Raw genomic sequence first — 26,695 nt, 5'->3', positions numbered from 1 at the left:
CTGAGTCAGTTGAAGGTACATACTACCCTGTGCAACCCAGGGACTGGACAGCTGGCCCCTTTTCCGTGCCTCTGTCCCAAGGTCCCCTTCATTGGCTTTCCTCACCCCAGCCTGCTGAAGGATGTGTCCACGTGACACTGAAGAGAAGCAAATCATGCTCTAGCTGCTGGCAGAATGTTTGCACCTGCTCCATCTTGGAGACAGAAAATGCCTAGTAGCCAGGCTGGGAGGTCCTACATGGGGATATTGTAATCTGCAGCTGAACTGCCCTGAATGATTCCCCCCGCAGTAGCCAGGTGTACCTGGGGGCAGGGTGGCAGAATATAAATCGGGACAAAGGAGGGAACATAGACTTTGGATCAGAAGACTCGATGCAAAGCCCAGCTTCATCATGGATGTCCTCGTGCCTCAGTTTCCTCAGGTTAAAAACGAAGGCAACAATCTCATCGGCATGGCTTTGCTCTGAAGAGGAAAAGGTAAAACTCATGTGAAGTCCCTCTGCAGGGTCCAATCCAGAGACCTGAGAATGGACCCAGGTTCATGTTGTAAGGGGAGGCTGCACACTCAGAGCTGGGTTCTACGAAGACCGTTCTGTGTGCTGTGAAAGGCTGCAGGGAGACAAAGTCAGGACCTAGAGCCAACAGGCAGGAAGCTGGTACGACAGCCCTGGGCAGCTGGGGCCCTGCTTCTGGCTGCTCTGAGCACCCAGAGACCAGCTAAGCAGTGTTCCACATCAGCCCATCGCAGATGCTGGTCATGAAGACAACTTGACAGTCTAGCTCTTATTCTTCTCATTCTGCAGGAGAGGAAGCTCAGGAAGGTCAAGGTCAAGTCTCACTGGCATCCTAAGGCCAGTTCCTCAAAGACACTGCTTCCTGATCTTGGACCCAGGGAGTTGCCATCACATGAATGACCCCAGAGGGGTAAAGGGTGTGTGAGAGGGGGGAAGGTAAGGATGGATGGAACAGGAGGAACGAGCTGAATTAATGCTGAGCTAGCCAGGATGCTTGGTAAATAATCATACTCTGTGGGAAGTGGAGTTGTGGCTTACGTGGTAGAGAGCTAGCCTTGAGCAAAAGCTCAGGCTTAGTACCTAGGCCCTGAGTTCAAGCCCCAGGACCAGCACACACACACACACACACGAAAACCCCAAACAAAAGAATCTTGCCAGGCATTGGTGGCTCATGTCTGTAATCCTAGCTACTTAGGAGACTTAGATCTGAGGATCATGGTGATTTGAAGCCAGCCTGAACAGAAAAGTCTGTGAGACTCTCCAATAAACTACTCAGAAAAAGCCAGAAGTGGCACTGTGGTTCAAGTGGTAGAGCTCAAGCCTTGAGTAAAAGAAGCCCAAGGACAGTGCCCAGGCTCTGAGTTCAAGCCCCAGGACCAAAAAGAAAAGAAAAGAAAAGAAAAATAACAGTTCAGGGCAAGGAGCAGAGTGGGGGGTCTGAGCCTCTATATGATGGGGCCGAGACCGGGCCAAAGCAAGCGGGGTTCCTTACAGCACTAGTTTCTAGATCTAGCTGGGCCACAGAGTCGCTACTGGGGCTTGTGTGATTCTGCCCTTGTGGCCACAGCCACAACCTTCCAGTTGGGGGCTGGGAGGAAGAGACATGCTGTCTGTTAACCATTCTATTTGGGAGGGCAATTGTCAACTTAGAAGCCTGGGGGACGGTGCTGTGCAAAAGATGGCACAATGAAGTATCCTCATGCTCTGATTCAACACGTGTTTTCTAGCCTCTCAGGGTCCAGGGCATCCAAAGCACTAGCTCTTGGGATTTCTCCCCATGCTCCATCTCTGAGGCTGACTATTCTTCCCAGTGTCTGCTGGTCCTGGGAGGAGCCATTTCAGAAGAGAACAGCCCCGATGATCTTCCTTGGCATCCAGGCCTCCCACAGCCTTTAATCCCTCAGCTCATAGGAGCAGCACTGTCTTAAGTGTAGTGATATCTTGTAATAAATCTTCTGGGATGCTCCATCTCAGGGTCCTGATGCAGCAGTCACATCCCTCTGAAGAGACAGTTGAGCCGGACTGGCTCTTATGGAGATGCTGGGAACCCTGCTCAGAATCTGGCTCAGGATCTGCCCTCCAATACTCCAGGCAGAGTGGTTCTCCTCTGAAGCCTCGTGCTAAATACCAAGTCCTCTCAGCTTGACCCAGTAACACAAGCACTGTCCTCAGCCCTGCCATGTAGGAGTCCATTTTCTCATCAGAGCATCCCTGTGGCCTAAGTCCTAGTCAGCCTGTAGATGTCAATGCAAATTGCTTAAGGTCACACAGCTAGCATGGCATGGAAGGGTTTCAAACTCAGGGAATCTGGCTCCAGGATCCATGGTGTGTGTGTGTGTGTGTGTGTGTGTGTGTGTGTGTGTGTGTGTGTGTGTGTGTGTGTGTGTGTGTGTGTGTGTGTGTGTGTGTGTGTGTGTGTGTGTGTGTGTGTGTGTGTGTGTGTTGTGTGTGTTGTGTGTGTGTGTGTGTGTGTGTGTGTTTCTCATTGTGGCAGGCTGAGTTTAGACTTTAGGGTGAGAGCAGATCATCTCTTGTTCCATGTTTGTTCCAGGCCTGCTTTCCCTTCCACATGTTATATCTAGGTTTCCATTCTAAATTCTTGGGGCCTTTCAGGCTCAGAGATCTTCATCACCGCTCCTATCACCATCACTAGCTCACATGGGAACTTCTCCTGACTCTGTGGGGTCCCATCGGGAGGCTGTGTTCTAGCCCTTTCCATCAGACAGGTTCAAGCATCCCTGGCTGTTTCCTCTCTAGTCCCCAATGTTCTTCCATGGGTTACGAAATAACAAGGAGCCCTAGACTCAACACCAACTGGAGCCCTGGGTTCATTTCTTTTCTTCTTTCTTTCTTTTCTTTTCTTTATTTTTCTTTTCTTTCTTTCTTTCTTTCTTTCTTTCTTTCTTTCTTTCTTTCTTTCTTTCTTTCTTTCTTTCCTTCTTTCTTTCTTTCTTTCTTTCTTTCTTTCCTTCTTTCTTTCTTTCCTTCCTTCTTTCTTTCTTTCCTTCCTTCTTTCTTGTCGGTCGTGGGGCCTGAACTCTGGGCCTGGGCGCTGTCCCTCAGCTCTTCAGCTCAAGGCTAGCATTCTACCACTTAAGCCACAGCACCCTCACTGGCTTTTTCTGCTTACATGGTGTTGAGGAATCGAACCCACGACCTCATGCATGCAAGGCAAGCACTCTACCACTGAGCCACCTTCCCAGCCCCAGAGCCCTGGGTTCTAAACACAATCTTGACCCTGGGGACGACAAGAGGTTGGAGCGAGGCCCCAGAGGAGGTTTGGTAGCATTGTGGACTACACTAGTTGATGTGCAGTGAATAGGAAACCCAGGGCAAGGGACAAGCACTTTAAGTCCAGGTAGGAGAAACTAGAGCCCCACATTGCTAAGCCACAGTGCTGCCCAGGAGAGAGGGCATAAAGTCCTTGTTCCCAGAGGAGGGGCTGAGAGTGACTGAAGAGTGATCCTGCTGGGCATCAGCATGATGAGCCCTGCGAACCCAAGCCATTCACCCTTAACCTGACCTGACGACCACTGCAAACCCAAGCCATTCACCCTTAAGGTGACCTGACCACCACTGCGGGGTGGGAGTGTGGGGAGAAAACAGCCTCTGTGGACCACAAACCACTTACAAAAACCCCACCCTGGGCAGAGCCATCCACCCACCTTCCCAGGAGGAAATACAGTAAGACAGAGGGCTCAGGCGCATAGACAGTGAGGCTCAGTATCTACCAGCCATTGGTTTCCCCTCCAAATGTTGCTCACCTTACAATGCATTTATATCCTAACAAATCCATGGTAAACTGAAAATGCACCTAATCAAGTGAGTATGGGTTCAGGCTGGCCTGCCTTCAATGTGCTCAGCATGCACGTGCTAGCATTCACTGCAGGACACCGGTGAGGTCTCGCCTTAGGATGGCAGAGCTGATGGACATTCCGACTGCGGCCACTGTCCAGCATCCCATCACACACCGCTAGCTAGGAAAAGATCCAAGCAAAATCCAAACAAAATCTGAAGTATCGTTTCTAGCAGATACATGTTGTCAGCACACCGGCCAAGTTGGAGCACTGGAAGTTGAATTCCTATAATTTAGGGACCATCAGTAGAAATACTGCTCCAATCCTTCTTTCTTCCCTTGACCTGGGGAGTCCCTGTGTCTGTGCCTGATGCTATGATTCCAGGGGAATGAAACCCAGACTCCTTTCCTGGGCGATCTGGTTTATCTAGAGGATCCCTTAAAGGACTCCCAAGTCTCACGATCTTTCCCTGATCCCTAACACTTTAGTTGTGAGACTCTGAGGTGGTTCTCACGATCTTTCCCCTATCCCTAACACTGCAATAGTTATGAAACTCTGCAATAGTTACCTAACTTCTCTAGCCCTTAATTTCCCCCTCTGTAAAATGGGGGTAACAACGCCCTTCATAGAGAATCCTTTGATAATATATATAACATACAATATTTAACTGTTTAACACCTGACTCAAAGCTTCATGAAGTAGTTATTATTATAATGTGCACTGAAAACACGAAGTGCCAACTGTGTGCTGAGGGCCTGTCTATCATGCCATTCAGCTGTGTATTATTTATGAAATGCCCCTTCACGCCCGGCATGCTCAATACTTCGCAGCTGTTCTCTCTGACAAGGACAACTGTTCTAAGGTGCCAGAGATACCAGTGGGAATAGGACGTCCACATTTCACCCTCTTTCTCCTGTCATTCCCCCAATTAGACCGAGAGCTCCTGTCACCCAGCTGACTGCTGAGGCGTCAGGCTGGCTCCAGCTTCCCAGATGGCTTAGTGCTTTCTCTGTACGCAGTGGGTTTCTTCTGTCTGCTGGCCACCGTCCCAAGTAGTACAGATAGCCCCTCCCAGATGAAGCTGGGCCAGTTTGAGCCAGCCAGGCACTGGACAGGTGCCACCAGACCAGGGGCAGTTACTCTTATCTTTAATTAGCAGTCATAATAAGCGACAAGGCCCAGGGGTGACCCCGCAGATGGCAAGCCACTCTGCTCTGAGTGATAAATTGGGAGTATTTGAGTCTGCGAAGGGCAGTATCCACACTGGGCTCCTGTGGCTGCCCGCCCTACACCTGCTGTTGGGCCTTACTGCATGGGGAGGTGGGGAGTGGCTAGGCTAGCCCAGGATAAAAGATGCTAGGCAAGCGTGTGGTGAAGAGGACAGGCCTCTGGCTTCCTCACCCCATGATTTGGAAAGGAGGCACTCAACTACAATCGAGCCCCAGTAGTGGGAAAAGTCTTGTGAAGAAGTAGCAGTTATAACCACCATAAAGCTGTTGGGTTTATAGACTTGAACAGTGTGAGGAAGGGTGGCTCAAGCCTGGACTCCTAGTGACTTGGGAGTCAGGGATCCAGGGATACCAAGTTGAGGTTTGTCCGAGTATAGAAGTTCTTGAGACTCCACCTCAATCGATGTCTGGACATGGTGGTATGTGCCTGCCTTCCCAGCTCCAGGGTAAGCACAATGGTTGGGTGCATGCCAGATACCCCTAGCAACGTAGAGAGGATTGCAGCCTAGGTTGGCCTAGCATTAAAGTGCTAGAGACGTGGTTCAAGTGGTAGGGCATGTGCCCAGAAAGCACAAGGTCCTGAGTTCAATCCTCAGTACTACCAAAAAGTATAATAAATGAATGAATGAATAAGAATTGAAGAAGGACAACAACTTCTTCATATTTTTATCTCTGTTGTTAAGGTCTTGAGGGTTTTTGGCATTGCTGACTGTGCTTGAAGTGACCCAGGCCGTTCTACTTAATCCTCACACAATCTGTGGGTGTTGCTACAATCCTGGGAACGAGTAAACCAAGTCCCAGAATGGTTAGATGACATGTTTGAGGTCAACTACCTACCTCTGGGCAAAGCCAGGATTTGAACCAAGACTGCCTGGTATCTCATTAGCACTAAGCCTCCTCGGTACATCGTCAATATAGCCCCTTTTACCTTCCTTCCTGTTCTACTTTTGGGAGCCAGCTACCCACAGGAAGTCCACACTCTGCTCCCATGATCCTTTGGACTCCGGCTGTAGGTGAGGCCTGCGGCTGTCAGGAGCTGCCTGTGGCTGGGACTGGCTGAGTGGTGGTAAGAATGTGCTGTCCTTTGGGCTTCTGGGATCCATCTATGAACCGCAAACATGCTACTTATCAGATCTGTGCAATCCCCCACCACACCCGTCTTTCATGGAGGAGGAAGCTGAGACAGGGATGGTAGATATCAGCCTTCAATGTCAGGAAGCCCTGCTACTATCTGCTGGACCCCACTTTTTTTTGCAGGGAGGTGGGGGAGGAGTTGGTCATGGGGCTTGATCTCAGGGCCTGAGTACTATCCAGGCTACCACAACTCCACTTCTGGTTTTCTGGTGGTTCACTGGAGATAAGAATCTCATGGACTTCCTGCCAGGCTGGCTTTGAACCAGGATCCACAGATAGTATTACAGCCCTCTGCTGGACCCCATTTTAGCAGTGGCACAGGGCAGGACAACAGAAAGTACCTGGCGGATGAGTGGCTATTATCATTAACTGCTAGAAATCACAGGTATGAGGCCTAGAAAATTGTTGGTACAGTAAACACAGTATTCATGTTACTTCTTAAGAACAACAGAATCGACCCCCACCCCCACCCCAACCCCTGCCTTCTACCAAGGCCCTTTACATCAAAACAGATGATGGTATTTATTGACTTACTATTCTTCCCCACATTGGAACCTAGGGTCCACAGATCAGGATGCTAGATGCTTGGCTTAAATAAAACAGTGCCCAATACAGACCACGTGCTCCATGAAGACCCTTCTAGATAAAGATGAGACCCCTACTTCATTTCCAGCAGGTAGGAAATGCCCTCAGCTTAAGATCTGCAATTTTGGGGGCTGGGGGCATCCACACCTAGCCTTGTCCAGGGGGAACTTGGAAGTGGCCTTGTTTTCTTCAAAGTCTCCCAACTGTAGCCAACCTCTTCCCACAGTGTCTTACACACTCAGTCCCTGGCTGCCTCCTGTCCTCTTACCCACCACGGTCCCTTTCCCACAAGTCAGAGTCCCTTTAAACTTTCAGTCATGAGATTCCTGACTCCCCCCATTTTTTCCTGATTAATACAATGCCAAGCCTGGCACCAGTGGCTCACCCTAGCTCCACAGGAGGCTGAGATCTGAGGATTGCAGTTCCAAAACCAGCCTGGGCAGAAAGATCCAAGAATCTCCTATCTCCAATCAGCCAGCACAAAACTAGGCGTGGAAGAGGGGCTCCAACGGTAGAGTACTAGCCTTGAGCAGAACAAGCTGCAAGGCCCTGAGTTCAAGCCCCAATAATGGCACATGCAAACAACTAAAAACAACCATGCAGATCCCTGTTGCTGAGACTTATGTCTGGGACCTTCTGCTCTCAGTACAGCAGGCTTCAGCTCCTATGGGCAGGGCTGCTGGACTCTGATCAAGGGCCCAGGAGTGGATTTTGTGTCTTGCTGATGAAAAGCATGAAGGAGTTTCAGAAAACCCAAGAATCTAGCAGGTCAGGGCGAGGAGGAGGGGTCCTGCAGGTACCCCACCTGCATTTCGTCTACTCCGCGGTCTCTGCCGTGGATCCCGTCTGGAGCGATGTGTCAGTAGCTACGTGGAGCCCTTAGAAGACAGCCATACCTCTGCTTTGTGTTTCCCAGTGAGCGTTGAAGTGGCTCCAGAGGGAACAGCCAAAGGAAACAGCCTCCATCAACAAAAAGAGGGGCAGCCTTTGATGAGGGGCGGGCCTTCCCCTCAGTCTCTTTGTGAGCGGGAAAAGCAGGAGAATATGGTTCACCATGTCCCGGCCCTGGTTTCTCTGGAGTTCTGAGAGGGTCAAGATTAAGTTGGGTCTTCTGTCTGGGTGCAGGATGTGTACATGCATATATGAATGCATGTGTACATGCATATGCAAGTGTGAGCATGAGCATGCACGCACACATCTCAATGCACACATGTGTCTGAGTACTTATGTGCCCACAGATGTGCATGGGTATATCCTTATGTGTGTGTGTGTGTGTGTGTGTGTGTGTGTGTGTGTGTGTGTGTGTGTGTGCACACGTGTCTGTGTATTTTGGAGCTAGGATTTAAATAGCATCCAGGACTTTGCTAAGCAGGTCGGACGGTAGCTTCTGCTTAGAGACAGTTACTGGAATTCATTTCATTCAACTATTACCAAGTGTTGTGGTTGGCCTTGAGGAAAAGGGGGAGGGGGTGGTGGGAGAGATAGGCCCATGTGGCCGGAGGAACTTACTGTAGGTTGTCTGTGCTCTGCCAGGCCGGGCCTGCTTTGGGCACAGCCTACCCACTGGTAGCTCTGGTGTGAGCTGGGTGTGGTGTGACCATCGGCCCATTGCCAGCACACACAGCGGTAGCAAAATACAAAAGCTGGCTCTGTTGTGGTCCTTGCTGAGACCAGGTTGCCATCTGTGGAGATGGGTTCCAAGCCCCTCCCGGCTGCTTTCTGCACCCCCCTTCTGCCAGCGGCAAGCCAGGCTCTGCTATGGAAAGATTGCAGTTGGCTATGTCATGAAACTAAGCCCAGAAACAGCATCCTGTTACTGAGTGTATAGCAGCCAGGCTGGGGCAGGTCTCAAGGCGCCACATGGACAAACCGGTTTGCATCCTCTACAGCAATGTCAGGTAGACACTGAGAGGCACTGTCCCTTTTCAGAACCCTCTGGGCCAGAGGCATTCTTGGAACTTCACAGAGACAGTAGATTCGCTGTGTATTATGTAATGACTGCAAGGGATCCAAGATGGAGCTATAACAAAGTGCCTAAAGGCTTTTTGTTGTTCTTGTTGTTGTTGTTCAGTACTAGGGTTTGAACTCAGGGCTTTTCTGCTTGCTGAGTAAGCACTCTACAAAGAGAGCTATGTCTCTAGTCCTTTTGGGCTGGGTGTTTAGATATGGTCTTGCATGTTTTCCTTGGGCTGATCTAAATCTTGATCCATCCTATGGCTGGGATTACAAAGAGGAACTTCCACTCCCATTTTTAAAAAACTTCAACTAGGGTCTCACTATTCCCCTCATCCCCTCAGCCCCCGCCCCTTAGCTTGCTCTGAATCACAATACTTCTGATTCTAGGCATGGGCCATCATGCCCAATGATGGTCCTTACATTCTTTCAACTTAGTTTAGCTGCCAAGTGCATTTGTGCTGAGCTTATGGTAGAGGGGTGGCGGGGAAGCCTTCTGTTTTCCAGAGGCTTCTGGGTTTTTTTTTTTTGGTCCGGTTGTGGGGCCTGAACTCTGGGGCTGAGCACTGTCCCTCAGCTCTTCAGCTCAAAGCTAGTGCCCTACCACCTGAGCCACAGCGCCACTTCCGGCTTTTTTCTTTTTGCTTATGTGGTGCTGAGGAATCGAACCCAGGGCCTCAGGCATGCAAGGCAAGCGCTCTACCACTGAGCCAACTTCCCAGCCCGGCTTCTGGGTTTTGAATTTGCAGAGTGGGTAGTGGGATAGGGGATGTGAACCGAGTCAGGGGTAGCCCCTGGGTTCACAGTCAGGCAGAGTGATCTCCAGCCCCACTTCACCTCTCAGACTTACGACTTTACACACACACCCAGGCTTTGCCATAGGAACCAGTCACAAGGTCTGGGAGCAAGCCAGGCTAGTTGTTCCTATTTGCATTCCCAAATTCTGTGTCTACTGCCTTGAATGCCACCATTTCTCTCTGCCAGACAACTTCTATTCATCCTTTGAAGGCCCTTTCCTCTGTGATTCATATGTGATCCTGATTACCCTGGGTTCTCTCACAGTTGTGGGGCTTGAACTCTGGGCCTGGGCGCTGTCCCTCAGCTCAAGGCAAGCGCTCTACCACTTGAGCCACAGCACCACTTCCGTTTTTCTGGTGGTTCATTGGAGATTAAGAGTCTCACGGCCTTTCCTGCTTTGAACCACAATCCTCAGATCTCAGCCTCTTGAGTAGCTAGGATTACAGGCGTGAACCACCAGTGCCCAGCTTGCTGCACAACTTCTTGTTCAACAATCCCAGGGCACTTTCCAATGTGTGCTTAATCTAGGCTCTGTATGCTCTTTGCTTTCCAAAAAAAATTGCCACTGACTCCAAATGCCACTCTCTGCAAAAGTCCAAGGATGCCCTCCCTGCCTCCCTCCCCCAGTCACACATACACCTGCGGTCATGGTGGCTTGCACGTTCCTCGTGCTCTGGGTTCTCTTTCACACATCAACCCTTCCCAATGCCACCAAAAAACCCTCTGCCAGCAGGTGCCTACAAGGTGACAGCCATCTGTGGTCAGGGTGGGTGGCCCTGAGGGGACGTTCACACTATGGGAACACCACCTACCTCTAGCTGAAGCGGGGGCTCTTCTATGCCAGCGCTTGAGTCTCCCACCTTCTCCCCAGCTGGTCCTCCCTGTCTGCCTCGTCCACCTCTCAAGTGCAAGCCCACTTCTTCCTCCCTCCGTGCTGTCTCCTCAGAGCCCCTTCCCACCCTGTCCTGGCCCACCCCCTGGCGTCAAGCTCCCCTCTTCCACCATGAGCAGTGCCTCCTGTCTCCCCCCACCCCGCAGCAGGCAGCGTCCTGGAGGGAGAGGGGGAGAGGGTGTTGCAGGCAGCCATGCACATGCGCACTGCGCTGCTGCTGCTGGCTCTTCGTGGTGCCCGGCTTCCCCAAGCCTCCCTGTTTGGCTCAGCTGTGGCTTCAGTGTTTAGAACAAAGCTAGACACACAGTAGGGCTTCTGGAAGCAATCATGAGAAGAGTGACTTCAAGGGAAATGAAGCATTTTGAGGAGCAACAGCAAGCACAGAGCTAGATCTCATAGGAGAGAGCATGCAAGACAGTGGTGTGTGTGATCCCGTGATTGGGTGGGGAGGGGAGATTGAGGGCTGGATCGGAGACTATGTGAAGGTAGGAAGAGACCTGACAGTGGGTGCATGAGGTCAGGTGTACACACAGCCAGAGGCCTGAGGGCTGAGCAAAGCAGCAGCCTCGTGATCGAGCGCTGCCAGCGGAGGGCTTGACGCCAGGACAAAGGCCTCGGCTATGGATCTCCCTCCCTGGTATCACCAGAAAGGAGGAGGGAGGTCTTGCCCTCCATCCTCACCCCTCCATCCTCATGCCCAAACTCCTTGGAATGACACCATGGCATTTAGTCGTGGGGCTTGAACTCTGGACCTGGGCGCTGTCCCTCAGCTGTTCAGCTCAAAGCTAGTGCTTGAGCCACTTGAGCCACAGCACCACTTCTGGCTTTTTCTGTTTATATGGTGCTGAGGAATCAAACCCAGGGTCTCATGCATGTAAGGCAAGCACTCTACCACTGAGCCACCTGCCCAGCCCCCTCAGCAGCCCACTTAAAGGCAATAAACTATCAGTGAGGTTCTCCTACGTGCCATACTTGGCTGGCTAGGGCTCCACGGTTTGAGGGGACAGGGATGTAAGCAGCTGATCCTAATGTCATGAGCTTCCACACTGGGCCTGTCTGCCTAGTAGGGTGGCGGGTGGTACTCGCACTCTTGTAACCTGGAGAAAGTCTCTTTATCTCTGTGCCTCAGGCAATCAGGGCGCTAACCTCCCCAGCTGCTGTGTGGTGGAAACCAGTTAATCTGCATGGAGCCTAGCATCACCTCAGCCCCTTCTTCTTTCAAGGCAGAAGCATCCGCCCTTCTCCAGCTTTGCCAGCTGCACATGGTTCCTGACACTTCCCAGCACCCCCTGGGTGAGCCTGGGACATAAAGGAGCCCTGGGAGAGAAGCCCTGCTCTGTCAACTGCTCATCTGTTAGCTGTTCCCCCAAATAACAAGCCTACCCTGACCACCATCTTAGCACCTGCTGATCCTTCTGCCTGCCTAATTCCCCCAGATCACCAGATGGCTTCTTCCCTCACCATTTTCAGGTCTCTGCAAACTTACTCACAGAGGCTTTTGCCAGCCACTGTATGAACACACACACACACACACACACACACACACACACACACACACACACACACACACACACACACACACACACACACACACACACACACACACACACACACACACACACACAAGGCAGGATGCCCACCAGACTGCTTCTACACCTGACTCCATTAGCCCCTCTCAGAGTCATGCTTCCTCTCTCTCTCCTAGGGCTGTGCAGGCAGAGCCAGGGAGAGCATTTGCTTCTGCTCCTGGTTCTCAGATGAAATGACAGCGGTTCAGAGCTGGGCAGAGCCGGCCACAGTCCCACAGGTCATTGACGGCACACAGGGACCAATACCTCTGAGGTTCCAGGCAAGAATGATTCTCTAGACACCAAGGTGGAAGGGAGGGGGGCTTGGGACCCATAGCAAAGCACCAGAGGAAGTTCTTGGTCTGCGGAGGACTCTGGTTATAGTTCTTAACCCCACTGTGCTTCGGTTATCTGTGTATAAAATGGAAATAATCCTAGAGTCTACTTTCATAGGGAGCTGGTGAGAATGGAATGATACAGTGGTAAGGACACTGTCAGTGATAGATAGATGATTCTGTCATCATCACTGGCACCGCCACCACCGTATCATCAAAATCACTATTATCAACATCTTGACCACTATCATCACCACTATCATCAACATCATTGAAATTGGATAGATTAGGGAAAATGGTCAGCTGACAATACCTACAGGAGATATTCCTTCATGTACTTCCCCTTTAGATGAAGGGAACAAAGTCATTTGAGGGGATGAAGCAGGATAACTTCAGGACACCGAGGCCTGGTGAAGGTAACTCAGAAATGTGGTATTTAGAAACATAGACGTGCCATCTTTGCTTCAAAGACAGACAACAGACTCTTTTCCTCCCTGGCTGTCTGAAGGTCTGTCGCCATCGTGAATGACACAGGAACTGTGACACAGGAAGTTCATGACCAACTGACTACTTCAGAGGAAGCAGATAGCCATTGATGTCCTGGAAAGGCAATAGTACCTAAGACAGAAATTCGGGAAAAACTTGCCAAAATGTACAAGACCACACCTGATGTCATCTAGGTATGTGGATTCAGAACCCATTTGGTGGTGGCAAAACAACTGGCTTTGGCATGATTTATGATTCCTTGGATTATACAAAGGAAAAAGAGCCCAAACACAGACTTGCAAGACACGGCCTGTATGAAAAGAAAAAAACCTCAAGGAAACAGTAAAAGAAATGCAAAAATAGAATGAAGAACGTCAGAGCACTGCAAGGGCCAATGTTGGAGCTGGCAAAAAGCCAAGGGATTAAAGATCTTGCAATGACTTGACCTGCAGTTTTGACAAATTTCTCAAGAAGGGATTCATAAACTGTAAAAACCTTAAGGCCAAGAATGAACCGTTGTCTGACAGGATGTATGCCTTCCTGAGAAAGATGCTTCCCCAAACTGAAGCCACCTCCTGCTCCACAATGCAGATAGCAGGGCACCTCCTTGTTTCAAAGATAAGGATCTGCTTTATGGCCGGATGCATTGTTACCTAGAAACTCAGAAAGTAATACCAGGTGTGATTAGAGCAAAGACAAAGCACCTAGCTTTATATAACTTGGAAGCCAGACCTCCTGCCTTTACCATATAAATACCCCAACAGCCCAAGGACCTGTGTGTGTTGCTCTGCGTTGGTGTCTACATGTATCTCTCTCCAAGTCTGTCTCTCTGTGTGTTTGTCTTTCTGTGTCTTTGTCTCTCTCCCTATGAGAGCATCCACACTCTGCTAGAGTATGCCCCTGCCCTTCTGCTTGTCTGCTTTTTGTCTGTCTGTCTGCTTGCCTGCTTGTTTACTTACTCAATAAAGCTCTGCCAAGTTTTCTTACCATGATGACTTATCCAGAAATTCTTATTCTGTGATTGTAGTCAAGAACCCTACGTGAAGAGTTCCTACTTTTTTTTGTTGTTGTTGGTTGTAGGGCTTGAACGCTGGGTTTGGCGCTGTTCCTCAGCTCTTCAGCTCTAGGTTAGCGCTTTACCACTTGAGCCACAGCACCACTTCCAATTTTCTGGTGGTTTATTGGAGATAAGAATCTCATGGACTTTTCTGGCCCAGGCTGGCTTTGAACTGCAATCCTCACATCTCAACCTCCTGAGTAGCTAGGATGACAGGCATGAGCTGCCGGTGCTCTACAGGAGTTCTTACCTTTAAAGGAAAACTTCACTACAACTCACCTCCATCTGGTAACATAAAGACCATCATTATCACGACCATCATCATCACTGTCATCATAATCACCACAAGCATCACCACCACCATCGATATTACCATCATCACTCTCATGATCATCATCACCATCACCATCATTATCATAACCATCTTCTCTCATCATCTCCAGAACCTTCATTACCATCACTATCATGATCACTGCCACCACCACTACCATCACCAGCATCAACGTAACCACCATCACTATCAGCACCATCATTTTCACCATTACCACCACCATCATTACCACCACCATCATCACCACCACCATTGCCACCATTTTCATCACTACCACCATCACCACCACTATTCCATGAAGTCCAGTACGTTACTGCTTGCAGAAAGGCAGCACACAGCCACTTGCTGATGGACTTTTGGTCCCCTCCCTTGACTTCCAGGGAAGCATTTATTTACCCCCAAACCTGTGCTTAGAAATCCCTCTGACCGAGCCGGGCGGTGGTGGCTCACGCCTGTAATCCTAGCTACTCAGGAGGCTGAGATCTGAGGATCGCAGTTCAAAGCCAGCCAGGGCAGGAGAGACCGTGAGACTCCTATCTCCAATAAACCACCAGAAAACCGGAAGTGGCGCTGTAGCTCAAGTGGTAGAGTGCTCGCCTTGAGCTGAAGAGCTGAGGGACAGCGCTCAGGCCCAGAGTTCAAGCCCCATGACCAACTAAAAAAAAAAAAAAAAAAAAGAAATCCCTCTGACCTCAGAACCTGTTCTAGATCTATAAGCGAAATGACAGGAGGACCCAGGATAATTTCACACATTGAATACTAAATTAATGTTAGAACAATAGAATGTCACCCCTTTTCTAAGGCACCAGTACAAACAAGGCTAAACTTGTTGCAAAAAAAAAAAATGAGGATATTCTCCAGGGTCTGGAAAGCCCCACCCAGCCTTGTATCAAAGCAATTTCTATGTCTCAAGGTTGGCGTCTCCCCCCTATTCCCCATCTCCGGGGAACACCCCACCTCTCCACAGACACACCTGCTTTGCTCTAGGCCACAATGCAGGTATTCAGGCTTCCAGAGCTCCCTGCTGACCTGGCTTTCCTTTTTGATTCATCATCTCATTTGAATGCCCCTCCTTGATTTGGTCACCAGCTCATTTGAATGCCCCCCATTTGTTCATCTGCTCATTTGCATGTCCCTCCCTATTTATTCATTCTCTTCTTTGCTTTCTGAGTTTTGTTGCCCAGAGCGCATCCAGCCTCCACCTCCCGATGTCCCTACCCCCACAGCTGCCTTTCTTCTTCAGGCTACCGCAGTGAAGCCTCGGGCAGTATCAGAAGCGCAGGCAGGAGTCAGGGTTAAAATGACAAAATGGGGACTGTGGACTGCTCATTCCTGGGGCTGCTGTGACCAACTCCCAAAGCTTAAGTGGCTTAAACAACAGAAATGTACTCTCTGGAGCCTGAAGGCAGAAGTTCCCAGTCAGGGGTCAGCACAGCTGGTTTCTTCAGGAGGCAGGCAGGGAGGACTCTGCAGGAACCTTAGTGTTCCTAGGACTGTAGCGCCCCACTCCAGTCTCTGCCTCTGCCCTCACAGGGCCTGCTTCCTTTGCTGTGTCTCAGAGTCCCCAAGCTCCAGTGGAAGACGGAAGAGAGATGCTGACTCAGCCACAGAAGCAACACCACCACCCTGCTGACAGACCAACAAGCTAGCGGACTCACAAGGGACTCAGAGCAAGAACAGGCATCTTCTTCTGGCAATGACAAAATGGCTCAGAGAGGTCAGGCCTCTCACCTGAGATCACGCAGCTGTGAAGTAGATGGCTGGGCCTAGAACCCAAGCCTTCTCCCTCAAATCCAAGATCCTTTTTCTCTCTCTGCATTTTCCCCCTCATCGTTTGTGTGGTCAGTGCCCTCACAGGTCTGTGTAGTCAAGGGTTGGCTATTTATCCTAATGCTATTGGGATACTGAGAAAACTTGAAGACTTGAGTGCTGGGTTTGGTGGTAGGCCTCTTTCCTAACCTGAGCCATGCCTGAGCTCCCAACTCCAGCAGTGCCTAAGGAAAAATAAAATGACCTGACTCACATAATTGTAAATCCTTCTGTACATCACCTTTATTAATAACAATAAAGTAATAATAAAAATATATATTACACATATTAGTAAAAAAATACCTGCAGCCTCTTGGGAGGTCTTGGGGGTGTTCCTTTGATGCAGGTTGTAGAACCCTGGTCTCTTCCTAGTTCTAGCTCTTTCCAGCCATACGAGGAGTGGCTTTTCTCGCTCACACCCTCCCCCACCATGGGTGCTGTCTGGTCACAGGTTCCGAAGCAACAAACCAACTGATAATAGACTGATCCTCCAAAACTGTGAGTCCAAACAAACCTTTTCTAGTTATATGTTAATCATCTCAGGCATTTTGTTACAGCTACAGAAAACTGACTAGCACACTTTTCTTCCCCCAGCAGCGGGATGGGGGCGGAGGGGGGGATTGGGGGGGGAGGGAGGAGAAGTGGGGGGAAGAACATTCCTAAGTTTGCAATGGAAGACAGGTGTTTTAGAAACCCCTGAGGAGAAACTGTCCCCTTGAGAAAGCAGAGTACTGAGGACAGGGGCACTGGCAGGACACAAGAAGCTAGCTTTTTTTTTTTTTTTTCTGAAAAAGAAAAATCCAGAAGGGACCAGAAGATGCGAGGCTGCCTCCTCTGGGCTATCTCTGAACAGCCTGCCGTACACTGGGCTTCTGGGGACTTCCCAGACCCCTCGTCCCTCAGTTCTCTGTGGAAGAAGCTTTGTACTTTCCCTTTCCCTTGTGTTTATGGTCAGAAGCAGGCGGCAGGCGGCGTGGTGTCTGTCTGTATCTGAATCTCCTGTGTGGCCCCCAGGGCGGGTACTTAGAAAGCATCAGGGTTGAACCAATCCATTGTGAACTGATGGTTCCATTGGCAAGCTGCACCATGAGGAGACTCTGTGCTCTGATTCTTTGCCCCTCCCTGCCCAGCCTCTGACCCTGGACTCAATGTCTCTGGGCCTTGCTTTTCTCCCCTGTAAAATGGGAACCACAGTCTGGCTGTGGAAGGACATAGAAGATGCGTCTGAAGTTCCAGCTCAGCCACTACTAGCTGTTTATTTAGAGCTGGGCGCTGGCGGGGTCTCCGGGGAGGAAGGAGGTGAAGGATGCAGGCTCTTGGTCACTGACAGCGGCTGCTAAGCCATCAGCACTGGCCAGCATGGAGCCAGCACCTGTGCCTGCACGCAGTGGCTCTGCAGCTCACAGCAGGTAAATGAAGGAAAGGGCCTCGCCCTCGGGTGAGTTGGCATCTCGCGGCTTCCTCCCCAGGAGGGGTGGGGAGTGAGCGGGACCGTCCAGCTGGGACATCTGCTATGCCCCTCGGAGCTCCTCCCTCCACATCCTGTCCTGGCCCCTGAACTGTCCCTCTGGGCTGCCGCTTGCCATCGGTCCCACTGCCAGCTGCCCAGAGGCAGCCCTTGGCATGAGTGTCACCTGGCGTCTGGCCAGCGCTGCCTTTGCTGGGTGAGTGACCCCATGCAAGTCACTCCGACCCCATTATCTCTGCCTGTCAGATGAGAATAGAAAGCCCTTGTCCCACAGGGAGCAGGGACAGTTTTGCAGCCCAGTCCGGTGAGATGCCCATGATGCTGCCTGGCACTTAGTATACCCCAACCGGGGAGACGGGGCCGTAGAGCACGGCAACTGCAGCCATGAGGAGGGGGGGGGAGAGGAAGAGGAGGAAGAGCAGGAGGAAGAGGAGGAAGAGCATGAGGAAGAGGAAGAAGAGGAGGAGGAGGAAAAGGAAGAGGAGGAGGAAGGAAAGGAAGAGGAGAAAGAGGACAAGAAGGAGGAGGAGAAAGAGGAGGAAGAGGAAGAGGAGGAGTGAAGGAGGAGGAGGAAGAGGAGGAGCAGTGAAGGAGGAGGAGGAGGAAGAGGAGGAGGAGAGGGAAGAGAAAGGAGGAGGAGGACAAGAAGGAGGAGGAGGAGGAAGAGAAGAGAGGGAGGAGAACAAGGAGGAGGAGGAGGAAGAGGAGGAAGAGCAGGAGGAAGAGGAGGAAGAGGAAGAAGAGGAGGAGGAGGAAAAGGAAGAAGAAAAGGAGGAAAAGAAAGAGGAGAAAGAGGACAAGAAGGAGGAGAAAGAGGAGGAGTGAAGGAGGAGGAGGAAGAGGAGGAGCAGTGAAGGAGGAGGAGTAGGAAGAGGAGGAGGAGGACAAGAAGGAAGAGAAGAGGAGAGGGAAGAGAAAGGAGGAGGAGGACAAGAAGGAGGAGGAGGAAGAGAAGAGAGGGAGGAGAACAAGGAGGAGGAGGAGGAAGAGGAGGAAGAGGAGGAGGAAGAGGAAGAGGAGGAGAAGGAAAAGGAAGAGGAGGAGGAGGAGGAAAAGGAAGAGGAGAAAGAGGACAAGAAGGAGGAGGAGAAAGAGGAGGAAGAGGAGGAGTGAAGGAAGAGGAGGAAGAGGAAGAGGAGGAGGACAAGTGAAGGAAGAGGAGGAAGAGAGAAGGAAGAGAAAGAAGAGGAGGAGGAGAAGGAGGAGGAGGAGGAGGAAGAAGAAGTGGGGGAAGAGGAGGAAGGGAAGAAAAAAGAAGAGGAGGAAGTGAAGGAGGAGGAGAAAAAGAGGGGGTGGAGGAGAAAAAAAGAAGAGGGGGAGAACAAAGAAGAAGAGGAGGAGGAAGAAGAGGAGGAGGAGGAAAGTACAGAGGCCCTACCTGACCCTGTGTAAGGTTATCCCGTTAAATTCTCTACTATTTTCCTTTTATGCAGGAAGAGACTGGGGCTGAGCAAGGTCAAAGAGGCTACCCAAGGTCACAGATCTACTCAGGGACAGAGAAGAGACTTGAACTCACTGCTTTCTGATGTGAAAGCCTTGTGCTTGTTCTCAAAGCACTGACTGCCTCTCATGTCAGCCCATGAATGGTCCTGCCACAGGGGTGCAGACACTAGACAAGCCATGAGGCTAGCCAAGCAGCAGGCAGCTGGGTTCAGGCCTTCGGGACTCTGGAGCCCAGGCTGGGTTTGAACTGTGATCTCAGACCACCCCACTCCCACCCCCACCCTGCCTGGGGGAGCTAAGATTATAGACGAGCCACCAGCTCCTGGTTTCAAGACGCCACTTTGCAGAAGGTGGCATCTCCAGTTAGGAGCTGGGGCTGCTGGGATCCTTCCTGCTCTGACAACACTGAGCATGATGCCCAGCGATGCCATCCATTAGCTGATTAAAAGCCATAGATCAGCCTGCCCGGGACTCACCAGCGCCTTTATGAATAAGGGATGTCAGGAAATCTTTCCCTGTAACCAATGTCTTCAAAATTGCCATGGTGACAGATAATAAAACTTGGGAGTCTATCTTTCTAGAGGCCAGCTCTGCTGCCAGGCAATAAAATGGGGGCTAGCCTTGGAAGCAGTTTGTATTTAAATGAGCCATGACTGCCCTATCTCGGAGTTCCACACCTTCAGATTAAAAATAACCACTGCTGTCAAGGAGCAGTGTGTCCAAACATGATTCAGGCTCCCGGGAGGCCTGGGAGCTGAGGGTGGTTATCAAGGGACAGAAAGGGCCCAGTGCTGGTGGCTCACGCCTGTAATCCTAGCTACTCAGAAGGCTGAGATCTGAGGATCATGGTTCAAAGCCAGCCCGGACAGGAACGTCTGTGAGTTTCTTATCTCCAATGGGCCACCAGAAAACTGGAAGTGGAGTTGTGGCCCAAAGTGGTAGAGTGCTAGCCTTGAACAGTGTCCAGGCTCTGAGTTCAAGCCTTAGGATCAACACACACACACACACACACACACACACACACACACACGCACGCACACAAACACACAGACTGCTGTAGGGCCAGCCCACTAGGGTTCAACTTCAAGTCTACTTCTATCGCCTGTTAGCTGTGGGACCTTGAGCAAGTTGCACAATCATTCTGTGCTTTAGTTTCCTTTAGTTAGTAAACTGACTAACTACTTCAGATTCTACTATCAGGATCAAATGTGATCACCCAGAGCAAGTTGAAGACAGCCTTGGCATATATTAAGTGCACAGTTGATGAATCAGTAAGCATTAATTATGCACTGTTTTTAATTTCTCACACCTCAACATCCACAGTCTCGGACAGTGCCCTTCGATGCTGACTGTGAGCTTGCTTGTGGCTTTTCTTGGGGGGAGAGGGGTGGTCAGGAGGCCCTGGCTGGGATTGAAGGCTAGATGTAAAGAAAACTCATTCAAGTCTACTGTCTCTCAAGGTCCTAGCGAAGCCAGGTGCCCGGACCTGGTCTGGTCTACTGTAGGATCCACATGGTGGGAAAAAAAATGAACTGTCTGCTCTGAGGTTATCTTAGATCTGTCTGCAGCCAGCTGACCCCAAACTGAAGGGTGACCAATCCAGAAAACCAAGCTGACTGATCTACAGCTGACCTATAAGACACAAGAGCCATCCAGCTGTCCCCAGACTCACGAGCATTCAGACATATTATTTACGTCGCTGTGAATCTGGGGGTGGCTTGTTATGCAGTATTGCCTCACTGTTACTGACATGCCAAAACAGTCACAGGAAGAGATGGGGCCTGGACATAAGACATTGCTCCAAACCTCTTGGAACACACTGCCCCCAGAGACACACACCAATTATCCTATCATAACTGGGCCTTGCAGAATGGCCCAGTTTGTTTGTTTGTTTGTTTGTTTTTGTGGGTAGTGGGACTTGAACACAGGGCCTGGGCGCTGTCCCTCAGCTCTTCCACTCAAGGCTACCACTCCACCACTTCGACCCACAGCACCACTTCCAGTTAAGAGTCTCCCGGTCTTTCCTGCCCAGGCTGGCTTAAACCTTGATCCTCAGGCTAGGACAACGGCCTAAGATAGTAGAGTCAAGAACTAGCGCCACTTTGGCCACACGTCACACCACCCCCTTGCTTTAGACTCAAGAGACACGGGTTCAAACCCCAGCTTTGCCCTTCATTTGGCTGTGTGGTGTTAGGCCACTGAGCTCTGGGATCCCCGGGGCCCCTCACGGGACCTGACACAGGAAGAGTGAAAGCCCTAACAGCTGCTTGTCTCTTTCTTCTCCCAGGGACACAACCCCAGCCGTGGGCCATCACCAGACATATCAAATGGCCTGGGGCAAGCGACGCCACCGTTCTAAGCCTCCATTTTCATCTCTGAAGAATGGAATGGAAGATTCTCTCTGACCTCTAGCAGTGGCAAAGGTTAAATATGACTGTGGCAATCAGGAGCTCAGTCGGAAACACAACCCACACCAGGGGCTGGATACTGAATGGCCATTAATAATAACAATTATTATGATTATTATTATCATAATTCAAACTACTGAATAGAGATACAGATGTTAGAAGTGAAGGGAGAAAAGGAGAGAGGAACTCTTTATTTCTAAGTGAGTCTATGGGGCAGGGTCTCCTGTGGTTTGCACGGAGGATACCAGCCATACCAGGGCCTGTCCCTAGAGGGCGCAAGACAAGGGGGTGCAAGGCCAAAGCATTGTATGTGATAACAACTGCACCCAGTCTGAGCCCCCGGGGGCTCCACGAATATCTGGGACCCTATGCTGCCACTGAGGAAACTTTCACAACAGCCTTTAATCTCCAAAGCCCTGGGTCTCCCCGAATGGTCAACATCCTAGGTGGGTGCAAAGCCAGCTGTGCGTATGTGCCCTGTTGCCAGTTTACCTGTGCTTGCCTGACTGATCCTTTATGCCCATGGAGGGGCTATCCCTGTTCCCCCTGGCCTTGGCCCTGTGGGTCAAGTAGTAGAGCCTCTGAGCTGGGGACCCACCGGGTACCTCCCTGTCTTCAGATCATTATCCCCCACTGGTGTATATTCATGCAACAAGCACCCATTGAGGGCCTACTGAGTGCTAAGGGGGCATATAATGAGTCAGGTGGGGTCTCTGTCTTCAAGAAATTAGCATACTAATGGCATCCGGCCTTCTCCCTAAAGCGGTTCCCCCCTGGGATTCCTCCCAGTCAGCTCCTTGGGTCTCATCCTGACTCCTCTCCCCGCCACTTCCCTCCTCTCCTTGGGCAGCCAAGTCCCCTTGGACTTAAACTCTGTTCTGTGTACTTCCTCATCTCCTCCCTGGCACCTTCCCCTCCTGTCTGTGGACCCCCAGCAGCCTCTCCCCACGTCCATTCTTTCCCCAAGCCACCCATCTGCTGCTTTCCCAGAGGAATTACAATGCAAAGTCTGGCACATCACTGCCATGTTTAAAGTCTTCTGTCTTAGTCTGTTCCTGCTGCTGTAACAAAAAATCCCCTGAACAAGGAAGCTGGTGAACAGCAGATGCTTACGTCTCTTGGTTTTAGAAGCTGGGCAGTCAGATCAAGGTGGGACAGGGGAGGAGTCTGGAGAGGGCTGTGTCCTGGTTCACGGATGGAGTCTTGCTCTATGGTAGTGGGGCATGGATAGCTCTTTGGGATCTTTCCTGAGGCCCCAATGCTAATCCTGAGGGCCCCATCCGGACGACTTAATCACCCCCTAAAGCCTCCCCTCCTAACACCACTCATCATCTTGTGGGCTAGGATTTCACAGTGTCAGTTTGGGCCGACACAAACATTCAATCTATGGAACCCTCCAACAACTTCCGGTTGTTCCCAGTAGGAGCAGAGGAGAGTGAAGAAAAAGGGTAAAAAACTGCTCATTGTATAGGCACACACTTAAAGATGTGCATATTTAAATATTAATTGGTACAGTTAATATGTTAATACACACAGAAAAATAAAATCTCATCTCCCAGCCTCAGGAGTTGATCCTCTGTCCTTACCTCCTACTTCTTGGCTCTTGCTCCTAATGATGCAGCCATCTGGCTTCTCCCTGGTTCCCCAAATACAGAAGCTTATTCCCTCCCTAAGTTTGAAGATCACATTCCTCACATCCCTCGACTGGTGGCTTTTTCTCTTCAGTTCTCACCAAGAATTCCCCAACATGGGAGAAGCCGCTTCCCTGACCACTCTGGTCTGAAGGTTTCTTGCCCTTGAAGACAGCCTGGAGCGAGATGGGATCTATTTCCGCAGTGTGTTCCTGCAGGATGACTTAGAGCAGGCCGAGCGGAAATGGTTATTTATGAACTCCACAAGTGCATCCAGCCAGCCAGCCATCGCCTGAGCCCTCTGGAGACACAGGCCTCAGCTGGGTGGCAGAGTGGCGGGGTGTCCCACACAGATGACCCTCCATAGTCCCTAAGCAGGCTCACTGCTGGAATCCCGGCATGCAGCCGATAAAGAAGGTAGGTTGCCACTTCTGGTTTTGCAAGGAAAGAGGGTGGAGAGAGCCATCAAAGTGAACCAATTGTCAAATCCATTATTCTCCATGCTGCCATCTTGGTTTGTCTTTAATGTCACCTCTCTAAAAGCCATCAAAGCAGTGTGTGTGTGTGTGTGTGTGTGTGTGTGTGTGTGTGTGTGTGTGTGCATGTTGGTGGTGTAACAATGCGGGGAACACTCTATGGATTCTGTCTTCCCCACTGAAAGACACCCGTTCTAATGTCGTGTTCCTACAGAATCACTTCAGGGGATCTTAAAAAAATATACATATATATATATATAATATGTATAATATGTATATATCTATCTTAATCCGAGAAGAATTAGACTTCCTTTTATCTTATTAGCAGAACAGAAAGGAAAGAGATCACCAGAATAAGGAAGACCAGAGACAAGTAATACCCAAAGAAAGTCTCCAATCATTTCCCCCCTGGCCCCTGACTTAGAATCCCAGTAACCATGTACTGACCATTTAGACAGCAAGGACTTATTATTAAGAGAAGAAGAGCAATGGTATTTACTGAGCACCTACTGTGTGCCAGGCGCTGGTATATCATCTCTATGAAGTCCTATGTGCTTTCCTTCAGCAGTGGGGACCCCCATGGCAGCCCCTTTGTAGTAGAAAAGCAGAAGTCTAGAAGATTTAGCCATGTGGCTATGAGTATGCAGACAGTACCCAACTGCTGCCATTACTATGTTCCATCTCTGTGTGGTGCTTGGAGGGGCTCCAAACCCCTCCTCCAGCCACACAGAGCCCCTTCCTGGGGTAGGATGAGGATTCAGTGAAGTGGTAAGTGAAGGGACCTTGCAGCTTTACATTGCTACATTTGGGGGGTGTCCATCTGTTCCCTGTCCCCGGTGCCATCTGTGGACGTGACATGGATGTGAGCAGAGTAGATTTAGGGTGTTCTGCTTCATCAGAGCGTATCCGGGCTGCTTACCACTTGTGAGACAGACCTGGCCAGTACAGAGAAATCCCATCTGCAGAGGAGAGATCCCAGCTGCCCTTCCGCTGCCACCTGGACTTCCGGAACCCAGAACACCAGGGACAGGACTCTGAGGCTTAGCCTGTCCAGCCCTGCAGGTCTCCTGCTGGGTAATTAAACACCAGAGGGCCAGCCTAGAGCACACAACAGCCAAGTGGAAGGACAAGAGTGGTCCTGGTCACCTGGCTCCAGCCCAGCCCTCTCTTGGTGCTTTTATGTGTCCCTTCTGTCTCAGTGCTGGGCTGCACTTCATAAGAGCCTTTTTCACACATTTCCAGATATCGCTTTAGCCTGTCTATACACCCACTCACCCACCCACCCACCCACCCATCCATCCATCCATCCATCAGTCCATCCATCCATCCATCCGTCCATCTATCTGTCCATCATCTATTCATCCATCATCACCAATCCATCATCCATCCATCTATCCAGCCAGCATCCATCCATCCATTCATCTATCATCCATCCATCCATCCATCCAATATCCATCATCTGTCCATCCATTCATCCATCCAACATCCATCCATCATCCATTCATCCATTATCGGTTCATCCATTCATCCACCCAACATCAATCCATCCATCCATCCATCCAGCCATTCATCCATTCATCTATCATCTGTCCATTGTGAAGCCATCATAAAAGATCTTCTCTGAGTGGTCCTGAAGCCCTACAACAAACCAGTCCAGGCTCCGGCCCAGTTCAGAGGCTCCTGGTAATGTAGTTTATGGTGATTCTCTGCAGGCCACTCTTGGGCTTGGTTTGGAGTTTTGCATTAAGTTTTCAGGTATTTTTGTTTCTGGTTTCTATTAACTTATTTTTTAAAAGCTACTTTCCATTCTTCCTGGGTACCATTTTATCTCAAAGAAAAGAATCATCAAAATATAGACAGAGTGACAAGAGGCTGCGCTCAAGTCCTAGCTGTCATGCTGACAAGCTGTGCTGCCCTGGGAAAATTGCTCTGCCTCTCCAAGTCCCAGTTTCTTGATCTGGAAAGCTTCAGGGAGCTATTGGGAAGTACCTTTCAAATAAGGGCCTTGTAATTATTAAAGGGCCATCTCTTTTAGAGATGGCCATCCACTCAAGAGCTCAGAGTTCATCTCAGCCATCCAGATCACTCTCTTCTGGAGAAGAGTATTCTAAACACTGAGGAGAACACAGTGGTTTCAGGGCATCTAACTCTCTAACAAAAACAACAGAACAAGGGAGGCCATCAGGTTTATTTTGAAGTCTTCCTTTCATCCCTAAACTCTATGTGGCCCTTTGTGTTGGTGGTTACCTGGGACCCATGTCCCCCTCCACCCTGTACCCCAAGCAGAAAGTGTGTGTGGGGTCAGGTACAAGGAGAATGAAAAGCCCTTGCGCCTGCAACCCGAATGCTTTCTGAGCAGCACTGCCATATTTGAAATTGAAATAGCTACAGCACGTCCCCACAGTGTTTGATCAATTATCAGGTAGATGGCTCATGCGAGAACTCCAGGTCAACCCATGTAATGGTTTTGTCCACATGAATTATGGAGCCACCTCCAGGCCTCCATTGCTAAGAGGAAGATCAGAGGCTCCGGGTGAGCCTCTTCATTAAAGTCTCCTGCAAGCTAACAAGACAAGTTGGAAATTACATTTTGTGCCAAGAGAACGTGAGCTTCGACTCTGACTCATCTCCAGGTGGGCCCTGTGGTGTGTTTCAGTCTCCCAAATATTTGCAAAGGAGCTGGGTGGGCCAGATGCTAAGCTAGGATAAGCCTGGCCAAGACTTTTACTATATCATCATCATCATCATCATCATCATCATCATCATCATCATCAATATTATTTGTGGCAGTCTTGCAGCTCAAACTCAGGGTCTGGGTGTTGTCCCTGAGCTTTTTTGCTCAAGGCTATCCTTCAATCACTTGAGGTACAGCCCAACTTCCAGGTGGGTTTTTTTTTGTTTTTGTTTTTGTTTTTTGTAGTTTATTGGGGATAAGAGTCTTACAGGTTTTCTTTCCCAGGCTGGCTTTGAACTGTGATCCTCAGATCTCAGTCTCCTGAGTTGCTAGAACTCTGTGGGAGCCACTGGCACCAGGCACATTTATTTTAAATGACCTTCAGAGCAACCCTGGGACAGCCACTTTTGTAATTCCTGTTTTGAGCATTAAAAGACTGAGACCCAGATGGAAGCAGAAATGAGACTAATCTCAGCTAGAGGTCCATCTCCCAAACCAGACTCCATCACTTACGATGAGCGGTGTAACTTACACTCTGATCATTATAGCTTTGGTTTATTCAGCTGCAAAAAGGCGAGGATCACTTTCTGGCTTTATGGGTTGCTGTG

General features: G+C 50.1%; 1 protein-coding gene and 1 pseudogene across 1 annotated transcript in view; one reads left to right on the top strand and one right to left on the bottom strand.

The window, feature by feature from the left end:
* Abtb3 (ankyrin repeat and BTB domain containing 3) overlaps window positions 1–26,695 on the bottom strand; it is a 228,282-nt gene that overhangs the window by 104,147 nt on the left and 97,440 nt on the right. The gene's annotated exons all lie outside the window — the stretch shown is intronic.
* Window positions 12,857–13,216, top strand: LOC138821943 (small ribosomal subunit protein eS24-like; annotated as a pseudogene).

The sequence above is a fragment of the Dipodomys merriami genome, unplaced genomic scaffold (assembly GCF_024711535.1).
Source record: "Dipodomys merriami isolate MVZ:Mamm:240054 unplaced genomic scaffold, mDipMer1.0.p SCAF_97, whole genome shotgun sequence".
NCBI classification, from domain to species: domain Eukaryota; kingdom Metazoa; phylum Chordata; class Mammalia; order Rodentia; family Heteromyidae; genus Dipodomys; species Dipodomys merriami.
The sequence above is the reverse complement of the archived record's forward strand: the minus strand, read 5'-3'. Positions and strand labels throughout refer to the sequence as shown.